The 17753-nt window shown below is 40.8% G+C and overlaps 1 protein-coding gene across 1 annotated transcript in view; it reads right to left on the bottom strand.

The window, feature by feature from the left end:
• The window catches only part of LOC139385794 (succinate receptor 1-like), a 35143-nt gene that overhangs the window by 3815 nt on the left and 13575 nt on the right, over positions 1-17753 (bottom strand). The gene's annotated exons all lie outside the window — the stretch shown is intronic.

The following is a 17753-nucleotide window of genomic DNA, read 5'->3' as shown; positions in this document are numbered from 1 at the left end:
CAGTCAAAATGAGAAAAGGGTGTTCAGCCCCCTCAAGCCAATGCCTCCACGCTTTCAGAGCCCCGACAATAGCCAACAGCTCCCCAAGCAATTCCCCCCACCCCCACCAAAAAAAATGTAGGCACTGAGCAAATTTCAGGTCTGCTGAGCACAAACTTGAAAATTGTGAATATTCTGTGCAACTTCACACACACATTTGCTGTGAAAACTGAGGATGTACCTGCTTTAGTTACAGTTTTAACAGTGGCCATATAGGCTAATGTGGCTATTGGATCATAATATAGGCCTACTGTATCAGAGTGGCCTAACACCAAAAACAATGGAGAAAATGCATCCCATAACATTTTAACATAGAAATAGCTGTTCTATCATTCAGCTTACAGTAGCAGCTAATGTGTGGTGTTCAATGTAAGCCAATGTAGGCTTGACATTACCCTGTTTAGCGACATCAGACAAGGAGGTGACTGACCATGCAGTTGTGTTGTTTGATGCAAAACATCACTTAACAGAATAAAATGCATTATTAATCCCATTCCATCATTACAGAGAATCAGACAAATGAAGCCACCCTCTGCCTATTGGCTACTTAATTTATTCAAGCCTGTGTCACGTCCTGACCTTAGTTCCTTTTTTATGTCTGTTTTAGTTTGGTCAGGGCGTGAGTTGGGATGGGCATTCTATGTTGTGTATTCTAGGTTTTGTATTTCTGTGTTTGGCCTGTTTATGGTTCCCAATCAGAGGCAGCTGTCGATCGTTGTCTCTGATTGATAACCATACTTAGACAGCCTGTTTTCCCACTATGGGTGGTGGGTAGTTATTTTCTGTTTAGTGTTTTTGTTGCACCTTACAGAACTGTTTTTTTTTTTTCGTGGTTTCCCCTTTGTTATTTTTGTGTTCGGTTTAATAAATATAACATGAACACTTACCACGATGCGCTTTGGTCTGATCCATCCTATTCCTCATCAGAAAAGGAAGGCAACCGTTACAGAACTACCCACCACAAATGGACCAAGCAGCGTGGTAACCAGGAGCAGAGGGTTCTGGACTCCTGGACATGGGAGGAGATACTGGAAGGCAAGGGACCCTGGGCACAGGCAGGGAAATATCGCCGCCCCAAGGAAGAGCTGTAGGCAGTGAAAGCTGAGCGGCAGCGATATGAGGTAAGGCAGCGCAACAGGCAAGAGAGGCAGCCCACAAAAAAATGTTTTGGGGTGGCACACCGGGATATTGGCGGAGTCAGGCGATAGAACCGAGCCAGTTCCCCGTGCTTACCGGAAGAAGTGCAGTACTGGTCAGGCACTGTGTTATGTGGTCAAGCGCATGGTGTCGCCAGTACGCGCTCATAGCCCGTTGCGCTATCGGCCAGCCCCCCGCAAGTGCCATGCGAGAGTGGGCATCCAGCCAGGGCGTATTGTGCTGGCCCAGCGTGTTTGGTCTCCGGTATGCCGTTTCAGTCCAGTGTATCCTGCGCCGGCTCTGTGTCTCCGGGGTGCTGGGAGGGTGCAGTGTGTCCTATGCCTGCGCTCCGCATTGATGAATACACTGATTCGGTGAGCAAGTTTACTAGCAAGTGCATTGGTGATGTTGTACCCACAGCGACTATTAAAACCTTCCCCAACCAGAAATCGTGGATTGATGGCAGCATTCGCACAAAACTGAAAGTGCGAACCACTGCTTTTAATTAGGGCAAGGTGACCGGAAACATGACCGAATACAAACAGTGTAGTTATTCCCTCCGCAAGGCAATCAAACAAGCTAAGCGTCAGTATAGAGACAAAGTCTAGTCACAATTCAACGGCTCAGACACAAGAGGTATGTGGCAGGGTCTACAGTCAATCACAAACTACAAAAAGAAAACCAGCCCCGTCGAGGACCACGATGTCTTGCTCCCAGACAAACTAAACAACTTCTTTGCTTGCTTTGAAACATTCACATGCAACAACATGGGCTAGAAAAGGTTGTATACATTGGCCATGCTGTCAAGCCAGCATGACTTCTGCCGCGTTCAAAACAACTGGAAACTCGGATCTCATAAATCTCAGACTTCAGTGAGTTCAAGACAACCCGGAACTCTTCCCAAGTTGGGAACTCAGGCCTCTGTCACGCCTGCTCCCGCTCGCCTTCTCTGGCGCTTACACACTCCTGCCACCATTAGTACGCACACCTGCCTTTCCCCATCACACGCATCAGCGTATTATTGGACTGACCTGGACTCAATCACCTGTTTATTACCTCCACTATATTTGTTAGTTCCACATCTCTGTTCTCCGCTACTGCAATGATTGTCGAATCTTGTTGTTTTCTTTATCTCCGGCGTCGGTTCTTACAGCCTCTTTATAGAGCTCTGACATCAAGATAACTGAAGTCATGATTCAACCTTGTTTATTTCTGAGTTCCCAGTTGTCTTGAAAGCGCCATAAGTCCCGAGAATGCCAGACTTTGATGAGAAAGTTTGATGTCCAAATTTTGCACCCCACCTTCCTGTTCAATTGTCATTAGAAACCACATTTGTTCAAGCAAGTCAGCCATATCAGCTATGTTTTTTTAAAAGGGCAGTAAATGAGGCTGAATGAACTGTTTTGCTGTCAGACAAGGCTCCGCTGATAGCCAGGTTTAGCGGTGGTACGGATTCATTACATGGTGCTGAAAAGAAACAGCTCTGCTGTTGGGACAGCTTTCTGTAGGCCCTAATGTGGGCACCGTTTGTAACCGTTATAGTGCAATTCATGTATTGTTTAGTGTTGTGTAGTGCCTTTGCTGGCATGCATCAACAACAAAAATGTAGTTTCCACCACCAAGATTTACATGCTAAAATAGCCAGTGAATATTACCTGGATTAGCCTGTAACCCGCACATTGACTCGGTACCGGTACCCCCTGTGTATACAGCCTCGTTATTGTTACTTTATTATGTCATTTGGAGACTTACATTTCCCTCACTAACTTTAAACATCAGCTATCTGAGCAGCTAACCGATGGCTGCAGCTGTATATACAGTGCCTTGCGAAAGTATTCGGCCCCTTTGAACTTTGCGACCTTTTGCCACATTTCAGGCTTCAAACATAAAGATATAAAACTGTATTTTTTTTGTGAAGAATCAACAACAAGTGGGACACAATCATGAAGTGGAACGACATTTATTGGATATTTCAAACTTTTTTAACAAATCAAAAACGGAAAAATTGGGCGTGCAAAATTATTCAGCCCCCTTAAGTTAATACTTTGTAGCGCCACCTTTTGCTGCGATTACAGCTGTAAGTCGCTTGGGGTATGTCTCTATCAGTTTTGCACATCGAGAGACTGAAATTTTTCCCATTCCTCCTTGCAAAACAGCTCGAGCTCAGTGAGGTTGGATGGAGAGCATTTGTGAACAGCAGTTTTCAGTTCTTTCCACAGATTCTCGATTGGATTCAGGTCTGGACTTTGACTTGGCCATTCTAACACCTGGATATGTTTATTTTTTAACCATTCCATTGTAGATTTTGCTTTATGTTTTGGATCATTGTCTTGTTGGAAGACAAATCTCCGTCCCAGTCTCAGGTCTTTTGCAGACTTCATCAGGTTTTCTTCCAGAATGGTCCTGTATTTGGCTCCATCAATCTTCCCATCAATTTTAACCATCTTCCCTGTCCCTGCTGAAGAAAAGCAGGCCCAAACCATGATGCTGCCACCACCATGTTTGACAGTGGGGGTGGTGTGTTCAGCTGTGTTGCTTTTACGCCAAACATAACGTTTTGCATTGTTGCCAAAAAGTTCAATTCTGGTTTCATCTGACCAGAGCACCTTCTTCCACGTTTGGTGTGTCTCCCAGGTGGCTTGTGGCAAACTTTAAACAACACTTTTTATGGATATCTTTAAGAAATGGCTTTCTTCTTGCCCCTCTTCCATAAAGGCCAGATTTGTGCAATATACGACTGATTGTTGTCCTATGGACAGAGTCTCCCACCTCAGCTGTAGATCTCTGCAGTTCATCCAGAGTGATCATGGGCCTCTTGGCTGCATCTCTGATCAGTCTTCTCCTTGTATGAGCTGAAAGTTTAGAGGGACGGCCAGGTCTTGGTAGATTTGCAGTGGTCTGATACACCTTCCATTTCAATATTATCGCTTGCACAGTGCTCCTTGGGATGTTTAAAGCTTGGGAAATCTTTTTGTATCTAAATCCGGCTTTAAACTTCTTCACAACAGTATCTCGGACCTGCCTGGTGTGTTCCTTGTTCTTCATGATGTTCTCTGCTCTTTTAACGGACCTCTGAGACTATCACAGTGCAGGTGCATTTATAAGGAGACTTGATTACACACAAGTGGATTGTATTTATCATCATTAGTCATTTAGGCCAACATTGGATCATTCAGAGATCCTCACTGAACTTCTGGAGAGAGTTTGTTGCACTGAAAGTAAAGGGGCTGAATAATTTTGCACGCCCAATTTTTCAGTTTTTGATTTGTTAAAAAAGTTTGAAATATCCAATAAATGTCGTTCCACTTCATGATTGTGTCCCACTTGTTGTTGATTCTTCACAAAAAAATACAGTTTTATATCTTTATGTTTGAAGCCTGAAATGTGGCAAAAGGTCTCAAAGTTCAAGGGGGCCGAATACTTTCGCAAGGCACTGTAGTCCATCTGTAAATAGCCCATCCAATCTACCTACCTCATCCCCATATTGTTTTTATTTACTTTACTGCTCTTTTGCACACCAGTACCACTACTTACACACCATCATCTGCTCATCATCATCTGCTCATCTATCACTCCAGTTTTAATCTGCTAAATTGTAATTACTTTGCTACTATGGTCTATTTATTTCCTTACCTCCTCATGCCATTTGCACACACTGTATATAGACTTTATTTTTTCTATTGTGTTATTGACTGTACCCTTGTTTTACTCCATGTGAAACTCTGTGTTGTTGTTTGTGTCGCACTGCTTTGCTTTATCTTGGTCAGGTCGCAGTTGTAAATGAGAACTTGTTCTCAACTAGCCTACCTGGTTAAATAAAGGTGAAAAAAACAAACATGTTGTTTATTTGGTAAATATTTTATTAACTCTATTTCTTGAACTGCATTGTTGGTTAAGGGCTTGTAAGTAAGCATTTCACGGTAAAGTCTACACCTATTGTATTTGTGACAAATTGGATTTGGTTTGCTTTTCTTATTCACTCGTTAAGGTGGTGGATCACTAACGTGACTTTTTACATTGACTCATTTCCTCATTTCCATGTTTATTGCTGTTGACTTTGTGTCTCTTCTCTTCACCACTTGACCTGTGTAATTACATTGTTTTACATTGACTAATTTCCTCATTTCCATGTTACTGGTGTTTACTTAGTCTTCTCTTCACCACTTGACCTGTACCAGTACCAGTCAAAAGTTTGGACACACCAACTCATTCAAGGGTCTTTCTTCATTTTTTTAAAACTATTTTTTACATAAGAGAATGCCAAGAGTGTGCAAAGCTGTCATCATTGGCAAAGGGTGGCTACTTTAAATAATCTTAATCTTAAATGTAAAACATATTTTGATTTGTTTAACACTTTTTTTGGTTACATGACTCCATATGTGTTATTTCATGTTTTGGATGTCTTCACTGTAAGGAAAAATATGAGGGAAAACCCTTGAATGAGTAGGTGTGTCCAAATGTTTGACTGGTACTTGTGTATCTAAAAGCTCTGCAAATGTCTTTGTCTGGTTATTTATAAAATATTGCTGTTTTGAATCAGTCACTCAGTAAACTTGTACTGCTTTGTGCATGAGCTATGTATACTGACCAAAACATAAACAAAACATACAACAATTTCAAAATTTTTACTGAGTTACAGTTCATATAACACTTCATATATTTTAACTGTCCCCAGCACAAGGCGCACCTCTGTAATGATCAGTCTGTTTAAGGACCGAATGTTATTTATTACTGAACAAAAATATAAACGACCAAGTGTTGGTCCCATGTTTCATGAGCTGAAATAATGCACAACAAGCTTATTTCTCTCAAATGTGTTTACGTCCCTGTTTGTGAGCATTTCTCCTTTGCCAAGATAATCCATCCACCTGACAGGTGTGGCATATCAAGAAGCTGATTCACCTCGACACTGTTGCTATTTCATTCGCTAACCTTGACTCACTCTTGCGTCTAGCACATCAATAATAAAAGTACTGCATTCTATTATGTGTTAGTAGATACATTAGTTGTTGGATACCATAGGCAGTGTACAAACATCAATAAATACAGCCAATCCAACCTCCAACTACTCTACCAATCAGTACAGCGGGTCTCATAGAGATGTTCTTTTTTTATATAAACGTGTGATTTCACAGTGAAACATGACATAACATATTGGCATACATTTGATAAATAATTTAAGATATCTCAATCATCTCTTCTTCATGACATATTATTTAATTAACAGGTGTGTCTTACCATTGTTCTGTCTTGTGTGGTAGGAGTCTTTTTTGTAGGCAGTGAATGAAGCTACTGTTTTGACTGCAAACAGGCTGCAAACTAACCAATACTGGCTGGCTGAGGAAAGTGCTGACTAGATCAACAGAGGACACCTTTTTTTTTGCATTGTGGCTTTACAAGCAGACATGGTTGAACATGCAAACCAGTTAGGCTCACATAAAACTTATTATAGATTAATATAGTAAATGTGTTTCATATGTTGTGGTTTTGGCTTGCTAATGAATCAGATTACATAAACATTTGCATTTGTCCTTGTGCCATTCATTCTGTATGAGGAGTTATCAAGATGGCCTCATTGGTAATGTATTAAAGCATAAAACTTGATATATGCTAGCACGAATCGAAGGATATGGCACACATGGAAGTTGGTGTTATTTTGCAACCTACAGTGTTGCACTTGGAAGGCAAAGATTCCAAATCAATGACCCAACAGCCATCAGCCATCAATGACCCAACAGCCATCAATGACCCAGCAGTGCATAGTTTATTTTGGCAACAGAGATGTAGTACGGTGCACTAACCACATGGTCTACTTGGAAACAGAGAGAGAGCATGAAACATTTACGGATGCAGTCAAATATATTGATACAGTAGGTAGTGACTGATGCTGGAGAAGCAGGTACAGGGGGGGTCAACTTTCATTTGGGAACAGACAGGTAGAAGCTGAGTCAGCACACGGGGGGGGGGGGGGGGGCAGGTGTGCGTAATGATGGTGGTAAGAGTGAGTAATGCTTCGAGCGCCAAGGAGGGGGAGCGGGAGCAGGTATGCCAACATATGTATTGAGCTTTTTCTGCAGAGAGAGAGGGAGTGGCAGTGGGAGTGGCAGTTGTTTATGTCAGAGTCTCTAAGCCTCTAGATGGTGATATCTACTAAGTTTACAGATGCATTTTTTTTATTATTATAATAATGTACAACTGAGTGTACAAAACATTAAGAACACCTACTCTTTCCATGACATACTGACCAGGTGATTCCAGGTGAAATCTATCATTTCTGATTGATGTCACTGGTCACTTGGATTGCGTGTGTGTGCCATTCAGAGGATGAATGGGCAGGACAAAATGTTTAAGTGTCTTTGAACGGGGTATGGTAGTAGGTGCCAGGCACACCGGTTTGTGTAAAGAACTGCAATACTGCTGTTTTTTTTTAATGCTCAACAGTTTCCTGTGTGTATTAAGAATGGTCTACCAACCAAAGGACGTCCAGCCAACTTGACACAACTGTGGGAAGCATTGGAGTCAACATGGGCCAGCATCAATGTGGAACGCTTTCGACACCTTGTAGAGCCCATGCACCCGACGAATTGAGGCTGTTGTAAAGGAAAAAAGAGAGGGTGCAACTGGATGTTAAGATGTTCTTAATGTTTTGTACACTCAGTGTATTCATATACAAATTCTTGCCACGTAGGAACACACACACACAAGGGACATCCACATTAAACCACCCTCCCAAAACCACTCTGGTTTAGCTTCAGTCAAGGCTGTTGCATTATATGCATTATTATACCAATAATAATAATAATAATAATATGCATATATTAGCAATTCAGGACAGATTTTTATGCAGTTTACTATGGGCACGCAATTCATCCAAAGGGGAAATACCGCCCCCTATCCTGAACAACAACAAAACTAAGCCAAATGAGGAAGTTCAGTACCCCTTGAAGCCGTCTTCATAAATCTCTCACCGGCATTTGTTTACTTTACTTTACCAGTACACCTTGTTCAGTCATGTTACCTCATTAGCTAGCTAGCTAACCACCTGGTTACTTTACCAGTACACCTTGTTCCGTCATGTTACCTCATCAGCTAACCACCTGGTTACTTTACCAGTACACCTTGTTCAGTCATGTTACCTCATTAGCTAGCTAGCTAACCACCTGGTTACTTTACCAGTACACCTTGTTCAGTCATGTTACCTCATTAGCTAGCTAGCTAACCACCTGGTTACTTTACCAGTACACCTTGTTCAGTCATGTTACCTCATTAGCTAACAACCTAGTTACTTTACCAGTACACCTTGTTCAGTCATGTTACCTCATTAGCTCGCTAGCTAACCACCTGGTTACTTTACCATTACACCTTGTTCAGTCATGTTACCTCATTAGCTAACAACCTAGTTACTTTACCAGTACACCTTGTTCAGTCATGTTACCTCATTAGCTAGCTAGCTAGCTAACCACCTGGTTACTTTACCAGTACACCTTGTTCAGTCATGTTACCTCATTAGCTAGCTAGCTAACCACCTGGTTACTTTACCAGTACACCTTGTTCAGTCATGTTACCTCATTAGCTAGCTAGCTAACCACCTGGTTACTTTACCAGTACACCTTGTTCAGTCATGTTACCTCATTAGCTAACAACCTGGTTACTTTACCAGTACGCCTTGTTCATTCATGTTACCTCATTAGCTAGCTAGCTAACCACCTGGTTACTTTACCAGTACACCTTGTTCAGTCATGCTACCCCATTAGCTAGCTAGCTAACCACCTGGTTACTTTACCAGTACACCTTGTTCAGTCATGTTACCTCATTAGCTAGCTAGCTAACCACCTGGTTACTTTACCAGTAGACCTTGTTCAGTCATGTTACCTCATTAGCTAACAACCTGGTTACTTTACCAGTACACCTTGTTCAGTCATGTTACCTCATTAGCTAGCTAGCTAACCACCTGGTTACTTTACCAGTACACCTTGTTCAGTCATGCTACCCCATTAGCTAGCTAGCTAACCACCTGGTTACTTTACCAGTACACCTTGTTCAGTCATGTTACCTCATTAGCTAGCTAGCTAACCACCTGGTTACTTTACCAGTAGACCTTGTTCAGTCATGTTACCTCATTAGCTAACAACCTGGTTACTTTACCAGTACACCTTGTTCAGTCATGCTACCCCATTAGCTAGCTAGCTAACCACCTGGTTACTTTACCAGTACACCTTGTTCAGTCATGCTACCCCATTAGCTAGCTAGCTAACCACCTGGTTACTTTACCAGTACACCTTGTTCAGTCATGCTACCCCATTAGCTAGCTAGCTAACCACCTGGTTACTTTACCAGTACACCTTGTTCAGTCATGTTACCTCATTAGCTAGCTAGCTAACCACCTGGTTACTTTACCAGTACACCTTGTTCAGTCATGTTACCCCATTAGCTAGCTAGCTAACCACCTGGTTACTTTACCAGTACATTTAAACATTTGGGTTGCACAGAAAGAAAGGAAAAAGGGAAAGCTTATTTTGAAGAAGAATGATCATAGCAATGAATGACAAACTGATCTCTTGCATGACATAGCTCACAAACTTGACGCTCTTAAAGAGACAGTGTAGATATTTTCAATATAATACATCTCAATAGGGCTGGTGAGAGAAAGGTCACTGGTTCAAATCCTTGAGCTGACTAGGTGAAAAATCGGTGGATGTGCCCTTAACCCTAATTGCTCCTATAAGTCACTCTGGATAAGAGTGTCTGATAAATGACTAAAATGGAGCCCTTTTACACAATATAGAAACCTAATATCACACATATGACTTTGTATTTTCAATGACAGGTGTTTGTATCAACACTTAATTTGGGAACACCGGTGCTACCAATGCCCTGGTCATAAGATGGACCATTAAGCTATTTCGTTTGAAGAATTTTTAAAACAATTATCTGATGAAACATTGAATGTGGCTTTTACTGCTATAATCCCATAAAAACATATTGACTAATACATTCATATACGGCGACAAAATAAACAAATGATAAGGAGATATGGTTTGTGGTGTTTGAAATGCATCTGACAGATATAGGAAAGTTGCATGTGTAAAATAAGTGTAGCCCTGGTGCGTTGAGATAATAACTGAAATGTCACTGGTTCAAATCCCAGAGCCGATTAGTTGGAAAATCCATTCATGCACACTTGAACAAGGCACTTAATCCCAATTGAATGTGTAAAATGCACTGGATAAGAGTGTCTGCTAAATGGTTCCCAAAAAGTATATTCATTTTCATAAATGTTTTACTGCACAGTCAATGGTAAGCCTTCCCACGAGTCCTGTGAAGCTTGTGGGCCTTGTAGGGCAAAACACGTCCCTGTTCATGAGGGTCTAAAGCTTTCCATATTAGTTTGTAGCTCAAACCGGTCAGACTATACAGATTTCTATTGGTCAGACAAACAGCGCTATTCCTCAGCCACCTTCCAACACAGATGCAGAAGGCTGCCATTGATGGACGCGGTGGATTGAGACTCAGCTCATACAAAAACCAGGAAGTCGAACTTAATCAGATGGATTTTTATTAATAAACAGTGATTAAAATCTGAAAAAAATGGTGATTGTGCCCGTGCGAGGACATTGACTCTAGGGGGGAATACATGAGGGGGTTGGCTATAAAAACCAATAACAAATAACTTTTCTAGGAACATTGTTCTGTTATCACTTCCTATCTAGGATCCTTGGTCTGTTATCACTTTCTCTCTAGGAACCTTGGTCTGTTATCACTTCCTGTTTAGGAACCTTGTTCTGTTATCACTTCCTGTCTAGGAACCTTGGTCTGTTATCACTTCCTGTCTAGGAACCTTGTTCTTTTATCACTTTCTTTCTAGGAACCTTGGTCTGTTATCACTTTCTATCTAGGAACCTTGTTCTGTTATCACTTCCTGTCTAGGAACCTTGGTCTGTTATCACTTCCTGTCTAGGAACCTTGTTCTGTTTTCACTTTCTCTCTAGGAACCTTGGTCTGTTATCACTTTCTGTCTAGGATCCTTGTTCTGTTATCACTTTCTGTCTAGGATCCTTGTTCTGTTATCACTTCCTGTCTAGGAACCTTGGTCTGTTATCACTTCCTGTCTAGGAACCTTGTTCTGTTATCACTTCCTGTCTAGGATTCTTGGTCTGTAATCACTTTCTGTCCATTGTTGTATTGGGTTGACTCGGGTGGCTTTCACTTGACATCCTTAATCAACTTTTTCTTGAAACAAACCAATCGAGCTTCCCAGGAATTGAGCTTGAGCTTTATTTGAGCTTCCCGGGAAAATGTTGACCTTGGTAGAAACAATAACCCGATGGGGCGGGGCTTAGCAAAGGTTGAATTGCAGAACATGCATTTATTAGCTAGTCTGGTGCAACAACGTCCAATCGCAGTTAGCTCTTGTAGACCGATACAGAGAGATGAGCACCAACGTGTAGTAGCTGTCAGTATGTAGACTATCCTTGTATTGTACCACAGTGCTCTCTGGTGGCAGGACACAGCAGATACCATGATGATATAATGCACTAGGAGCTGTTATAAGTGCTGATAGAAAGTGTTATAATGCACTATAAGGTAGCCTGCTATCAATGCAGTCATACTGCAATATATATGTTTACCTCATAGGAAGCTGGAGAACAATGAGGTCCTGTAAGCAAATCAGACACTAGTAATCAGTAAGTGGTGAAACATTACTGGTAAAAAAAAAAACACATTCTATCATTCACAGTGTTTGTTAAAGCTGGAGGTTAATGGTGTTTTTTTTCCACGAGGTCTAGTTTCTAATGCATTATGATTGACTACAGCATTATTCATGTAGATGATTCTATCCTCAGATCAACTCTACAATTATGTGTCGTGGTGAGTAGGCAGAAGCTTTAGCGCTCACATCAACAAAACATCTCTCTTTCTATTAGATAGTCACAACACGTTACTTTACCCCTCTCCAACAACCCTCCCGACCCCCTGCCCTCCCCCTCTACGTCTCCCGTGGGCCAGGTTCAACACACGCGCAAACACACACACACACACAAGCACGCGCAAACACACACACGCGCAAACACACACACACACACACACACACACACACACAAACACTCTGTGAGTTGGTGTCATTCCTAAATGGGTGCAAATCTCAAACCCGACTTGTAGCATTGTAAGTGCTCCCTTAATCCAGAAGAGGGCAGCATAAGCCTCCTGCTGCAGGTTGATATAGTGAACTAAGACAGAGAGATAATATAGGAAATTAAAACAGATAGATACTACAGGGAACTAAGACAGAGAGATACTATAGGAAATTAAAACAGATAGATACTATAGGGAACTAAGACAAAGAGATACTATAGGGAACTAAGACAGAGAGATACTATAGGGAACTAAGACAGAGAGATAATATAGGAAATTAAAACAGATAGATACTATAGAGAACTAAGACAGAGAGATACTATGGGGAACAAAGACAAAGAGATACTATAGGGAACGAAGACAAAGATATACTATAGGGAACTAAGACAGAGAAATAATATAGGGAACTAAGACAGATAGATACTGTAGGGAACTAAGACAGAGAGATAATATAGGGAACTAAGACAGAGAGATACTAAAGGGAACTAAGACAGATAGATAATATAGGGAACTAAGACAGATAGATAATATAGGGAACTAAGACAGATAGATCATTTACGGAACTAAGACAGAGATAATATTGGGAACAAAGACAATATTGGGAACAAAGACAGAGAGATAATATAGGGAACAAAGACAGAGAGATAATATAGGGAACTAAGACAGATAGATACTATAGGGAACTAAGACAGAGAGATAATATAGGGAACTAAGACAGAGAGATACTAAAGGGAACTAAGACAGATAGATAATATAGGGAACTAAGACAGATAGATAATATGGGGAACTAAGACAGATAGATCATTTACGGAACTAAGACAGAGATAATATTGGGAACAAAGACAATATTGGGAACAAAGACAGAGAGATAATATAGGGAACAAAGACAGAGAGATAATACAGGGAACTAAGACAGATAGATAATATAGGGAACTGAGACAGATAGATACTATAGGGAACTAAGACAGAGAGATAATATAGGGAACTAAGACAGATAGATACTATAGGGAACTAAGACAGAGAGATAATATAGGGAACTAAGACAGATAGATACTATAGGGAACTAAGACAGATAGATAATATAGGGAACTAAGACAGAGAGATAATATTGGGAACTAAGACAGAGAGATAATATAGGGAACTAAGACAGATAGATAATATAGGGAACTAAGACAGAGAGATAAAATAGGGAACTAAGACAGAGAGATAATATGGGGAACTAAGACAGAGAGATAATATAGGGAACTAAGACAGAGAGATAATATAGGGAACTAAGACAGATAGATAATATAGGGAACTAAGACAGAGAGATAAAATAGGGAACTAAGACAGAGAGATAATATGGGGAACTAAGACAGAGAGATAATATAGGGAACTAAGACAGAGAGATAATATAGGGAACTAAGACAGATAGATACTATAGGGAACTAAGACAGATAGATACTATAGGGAACTAAGACAGATAGATAATATAGGGAACAAAGACAGAGAGATAATATTGGGAACTAAGACAGATAGATACTATAGGGAACTAAGACAGATAGATAATATAGGGAACAAAGACAGAGAGATAATATTGGGAACTAAGACAGATAGATAATATAGGGAACTAAGACAGATAGATAATATAGGGAACTAAGACAGAGAGATAATATAGGGAACTAAGACAGATAGATAATATAGGGAACTAAGACAGAGAGATAAAATAGGGAACTAAGACAGATAGATAATATAGGGAACTAAGACAGAGAGATAATATAGGGAACTAAGACAGAGAGATAAAATAGGGAACTAAGACAGAGAGATAAAATAGGGAACTAAGACAGATAGATAATATAGGGAACTAAGACAGAGAGATAATATAGGGAACTAAGACAGAGAGATAAAATAGGGAACTAAGACAGAGAGATAATATAGGGAACTAAGACAGAGAGATAATATAGGGAACTAAGACAGAGATAGAATATAGTGAACTACACCAGAGAGAGAATCCATCCCCTTTGTGTGAGTCTGTATGTGTGCTGTTCCATGTTCAATAGCATACCTGCCAATAAAGGTGAAATGTGAGACTTTCATCCTTCCTTGACATGACTACTCCTTTTGGCCTTGTCCAGCAGATACGAGGGGAGATGTGAGACTACTCCCTTTGGCCTTGTCCAGCTAATAAGAGGGGAGATGTGAGACTACTCCTTTTGGCCTTGTCCAGCTGATACGAGGGCAGATGTGAGGCTACTCCTTTTGGCCTTGTCCAGTTGATAAGAGGGGAGATGTGAGACTACTCCTTTTGGCCTTGTCCAGTTGATAAGAGGGGAGATGTGAGACTACTCCTTTTAGCCTTGTCCAGTTGATAAGAGTGGAGATGTGAGACTACTCCTTTTGGCCTTGTCCAGCTGATAAGAGTGGAGATGTGAGACTACTCCCTTTGGCCTTGTCCCGCTGATAAGAGGGGAGATGTGAGGCCCTGACAACTGGAGCATCACACCTTGTGTTGGGCTCCAAGAGATGAGGCCAGGGCGTATTACTACATACAGCCTGTTTCGAATCCAGGCTGCATCACTAATGGCCGTGATTGGGAGTCCCATAGGGCGCTGCACAATTGGCCCAGTGTCGTCCGGGTAAATAAGAATTTGCCAAGTTAAATAAAGGATATAATAAAGAAGTTCTTACGGCTGTCTCGACAACATTGCGCTGTGTCAGATTTCAAAAAAGCTTTACTGAAAAAGCAAACCATCAGGTGTCTGAGTACGACGCTCAGACACAAAAACAAGCCATGCAGATACCCGCCATGTTGTGGAGTCAGTAAAAGTCAGAAATAGAGTTATAAATATTCACTTACCTTTGATGATCTTCATCAGAATGCACTCCCAGGAATCCCAGGTCCACATAAATGTTGTTTTGTTCGATAAAGTCCATAATTTATGTCCAAATACCTCCTTTTGTTAGCACGTTTGGTAAACAAATCCAAACTCACAAGGCGTGGGCAAGTCCAGGCAAAAGTTCAGGCGGAAAGTTCAAAAAGTTATATTACAGTTCGTAGAAACATGTCAAACGATGTATATAATCAATCTTTAGCATGTTTTTAAAATAAATCTTCAATAATGTTCCAACCGGAGAATTCATTTGTCTTTAGAATTGCAATGGAACGCAGGTCGCTCTCACGTGTGCACGCGTGATCAGCTCATGGCACTCTGGCAGGCCTCTGGTTGAATCAGCTCTCATTCACCCCCACCTCACAGTAGAAGCCTCAAACAACCTTATAAAGACTGTTGACACCTAGTGGAAGCCTTAGGAAGTGCAATATGACCCCACAGACACTGTGTATTCGATAGGCAATGAGTTGAAAAACTACAATCCTCAGATTTCCCACTTTCTGGTCGGATTTTTGTTAAAGGAATTTGATTCCTATATGTTTATCAACCAATTCAATTAAAACACTCTGCCCATTTCTAAGAATTTGTAAGATACTTTATTTGCATAAAATAGACAGACCAGTCTCAAAATCAATCAATCACGTTTATTCTCGAGAGTACTGATCATGGTTCAATTTACAACAGGTTATAAACTAAAAATGACGTCATAGGTTAAAAACTGTCCTTCCTCCACTCCAATACAATGGCAGTATAGAATTTCAAAAAATCTAATTTTATTTGTCACATATACATGGTTAGCAGATGTTAATGCGAGTGTAGCGAAATGCTTGTGCTTCTAGTTCCGACATTGCAGTAATAACCAACAAGTAATCTAACTAACAATTCCAAAACTACTGTCTTGTACACAGTGTAAGGGGATAAAGAATATGTACATAAGGATATATGAATGAGTGATGGTACAGAGCAGCATAGGCAGGATACAGTAGATGGTATCGAGTACAGTATATACATGAGGTGAGTATGTAAACAAAGTGGCATAGTTAAAGTGGCTAGTGATATATGTATTATATAAGGATGCAGTCGATGATATAGAGTACAGTATATACGTATGCATATGAGATGAATAATGTAGGGTAAGTAACATTATATAAGGTAGCATTGTGACCTTCCGGTCACTAGTCCAACTAGTCCAACGCTCTAACCACAAGGCTACCCTGCCGCCCCATAATCAATAATATAATATAATCAATCCTCAGGTTGTTTTTACAATATATAATCGATAATATATCAACCGGGACTGTAGCTTCTTCAATAGGAGAGAGAGAGAGAAAATGGCTTCTCCAAGCTGTTGTGCATAAAAACGTTGCTGGCACCCAGCCTGTCACGCCCTGGCCATAGAAAGGCTTTTTATCCTCTATTTTGGTTAGGCCAGGGTGTGACTAGGGTGGGCATTCTATGTCCTTTTTTCTATGTTCTGTATTTCAATGTCTTGGCCTGGTATGGTTCTCAATCAGGGACAGCTGTCTATCGTTACCCCTTTACCCCACCTGTTTTGTGTGAACTTAACTGTGTAGTTGTTCAGGGTGCATAGCCCAAAGCTTTACGGTTGTTTTTTTGTTCTTCGTTTTGTCGGTTTCATTTTTAAATTGAGTCAAAATGTACGCTTACCATGCTGCACCTTGGTCCAGTCCTTCAGCCAGCCGTGACACAGTCATGCAATGATGCGATGTGATCTTTGTCTAAAGACATGGTGTGAACATAACTAAAGACTGTAGGAAAAGGAATCTGGTTGATATCCCTTTAAATGGAGCGAAGGCAGGCTATGGAACATGGCGCTTTCAAAATAGAAGCCACTTCCGGGTTGGATTTTCCTCAGGTTTTCACCTGCAATATCAGTTTTGTTATACTCACAGACAATATTTTGACAGTTTTGGAAACTTTAGAGTGTTTTCTATTATAATCTGACAATTATATGTATATTCTAGATTCTGGGCCTGAGAAATAGGCAGCTTAATTTGGGTAAGTTTTTCCTCCAAACATCAAAATACTGCTCCCTACACGCAACAGGTTAACCACATGGGATGGTTAAAAGATTCAGCAATCTACTTAAACCTTATTTCCCTCTGTGATACAGGTCTGGTCTTAAAACTTGGCCCTCTCTCTATCGAGGTAAACTGGTCTCAACCCTTAGCCCTCTAGTAATTGAGGTAAGCTCGGTCTGAAGTGGGAACACCCAGGTGGGGTTTTAATTCGTAACATAGAAAAGGGCTGTCCCATGACGCCAGGTCCTGTCTGTGCCCCTCGGGGCGTGCCAATGACTTTGTGAATCTTTAAAACAGAAATACAATTCTCTCACTTTAACATCATTACATAGCATCACATCATTTCACAAATAGTTTCATCTTTACTCAGTCATTTTATACAACAATTAGATGTAAGCCTCATAACTGAGGCTATTGTATAAACAGCGTTATGGTAATGTGGCCGTATTGTCTCATGAGTTTCACAAAATTGTACCAAACGGACCAGTTCGTAGCTGGATTCTTCACCGATCTTTTATACCTTCTCCGGAAC

Source organism: Oncorhynchus clarkii, chromosome 27, assembly GCF_045791955.1.
Source record: "Oncorhynchus clarkii lewisi isolate Uvic-CL-2024 chromosome 27, UVic_Ocla_1.0, whole genome shotgun sequence".
Classification (NCBI taxonomy): domain Eukaryota; kingdom Metazoa; phylum Chordata; class Actinopteri; order Salmoniformes; family Salmonidae; genus Oncorhynchus; species Oncorhynchus clarkii.
The sequence above is the reverse complement of the archived record's forward strand: the minus strand, read 5'-3'. Positions and strand labels throughout refer to the sequence as shown.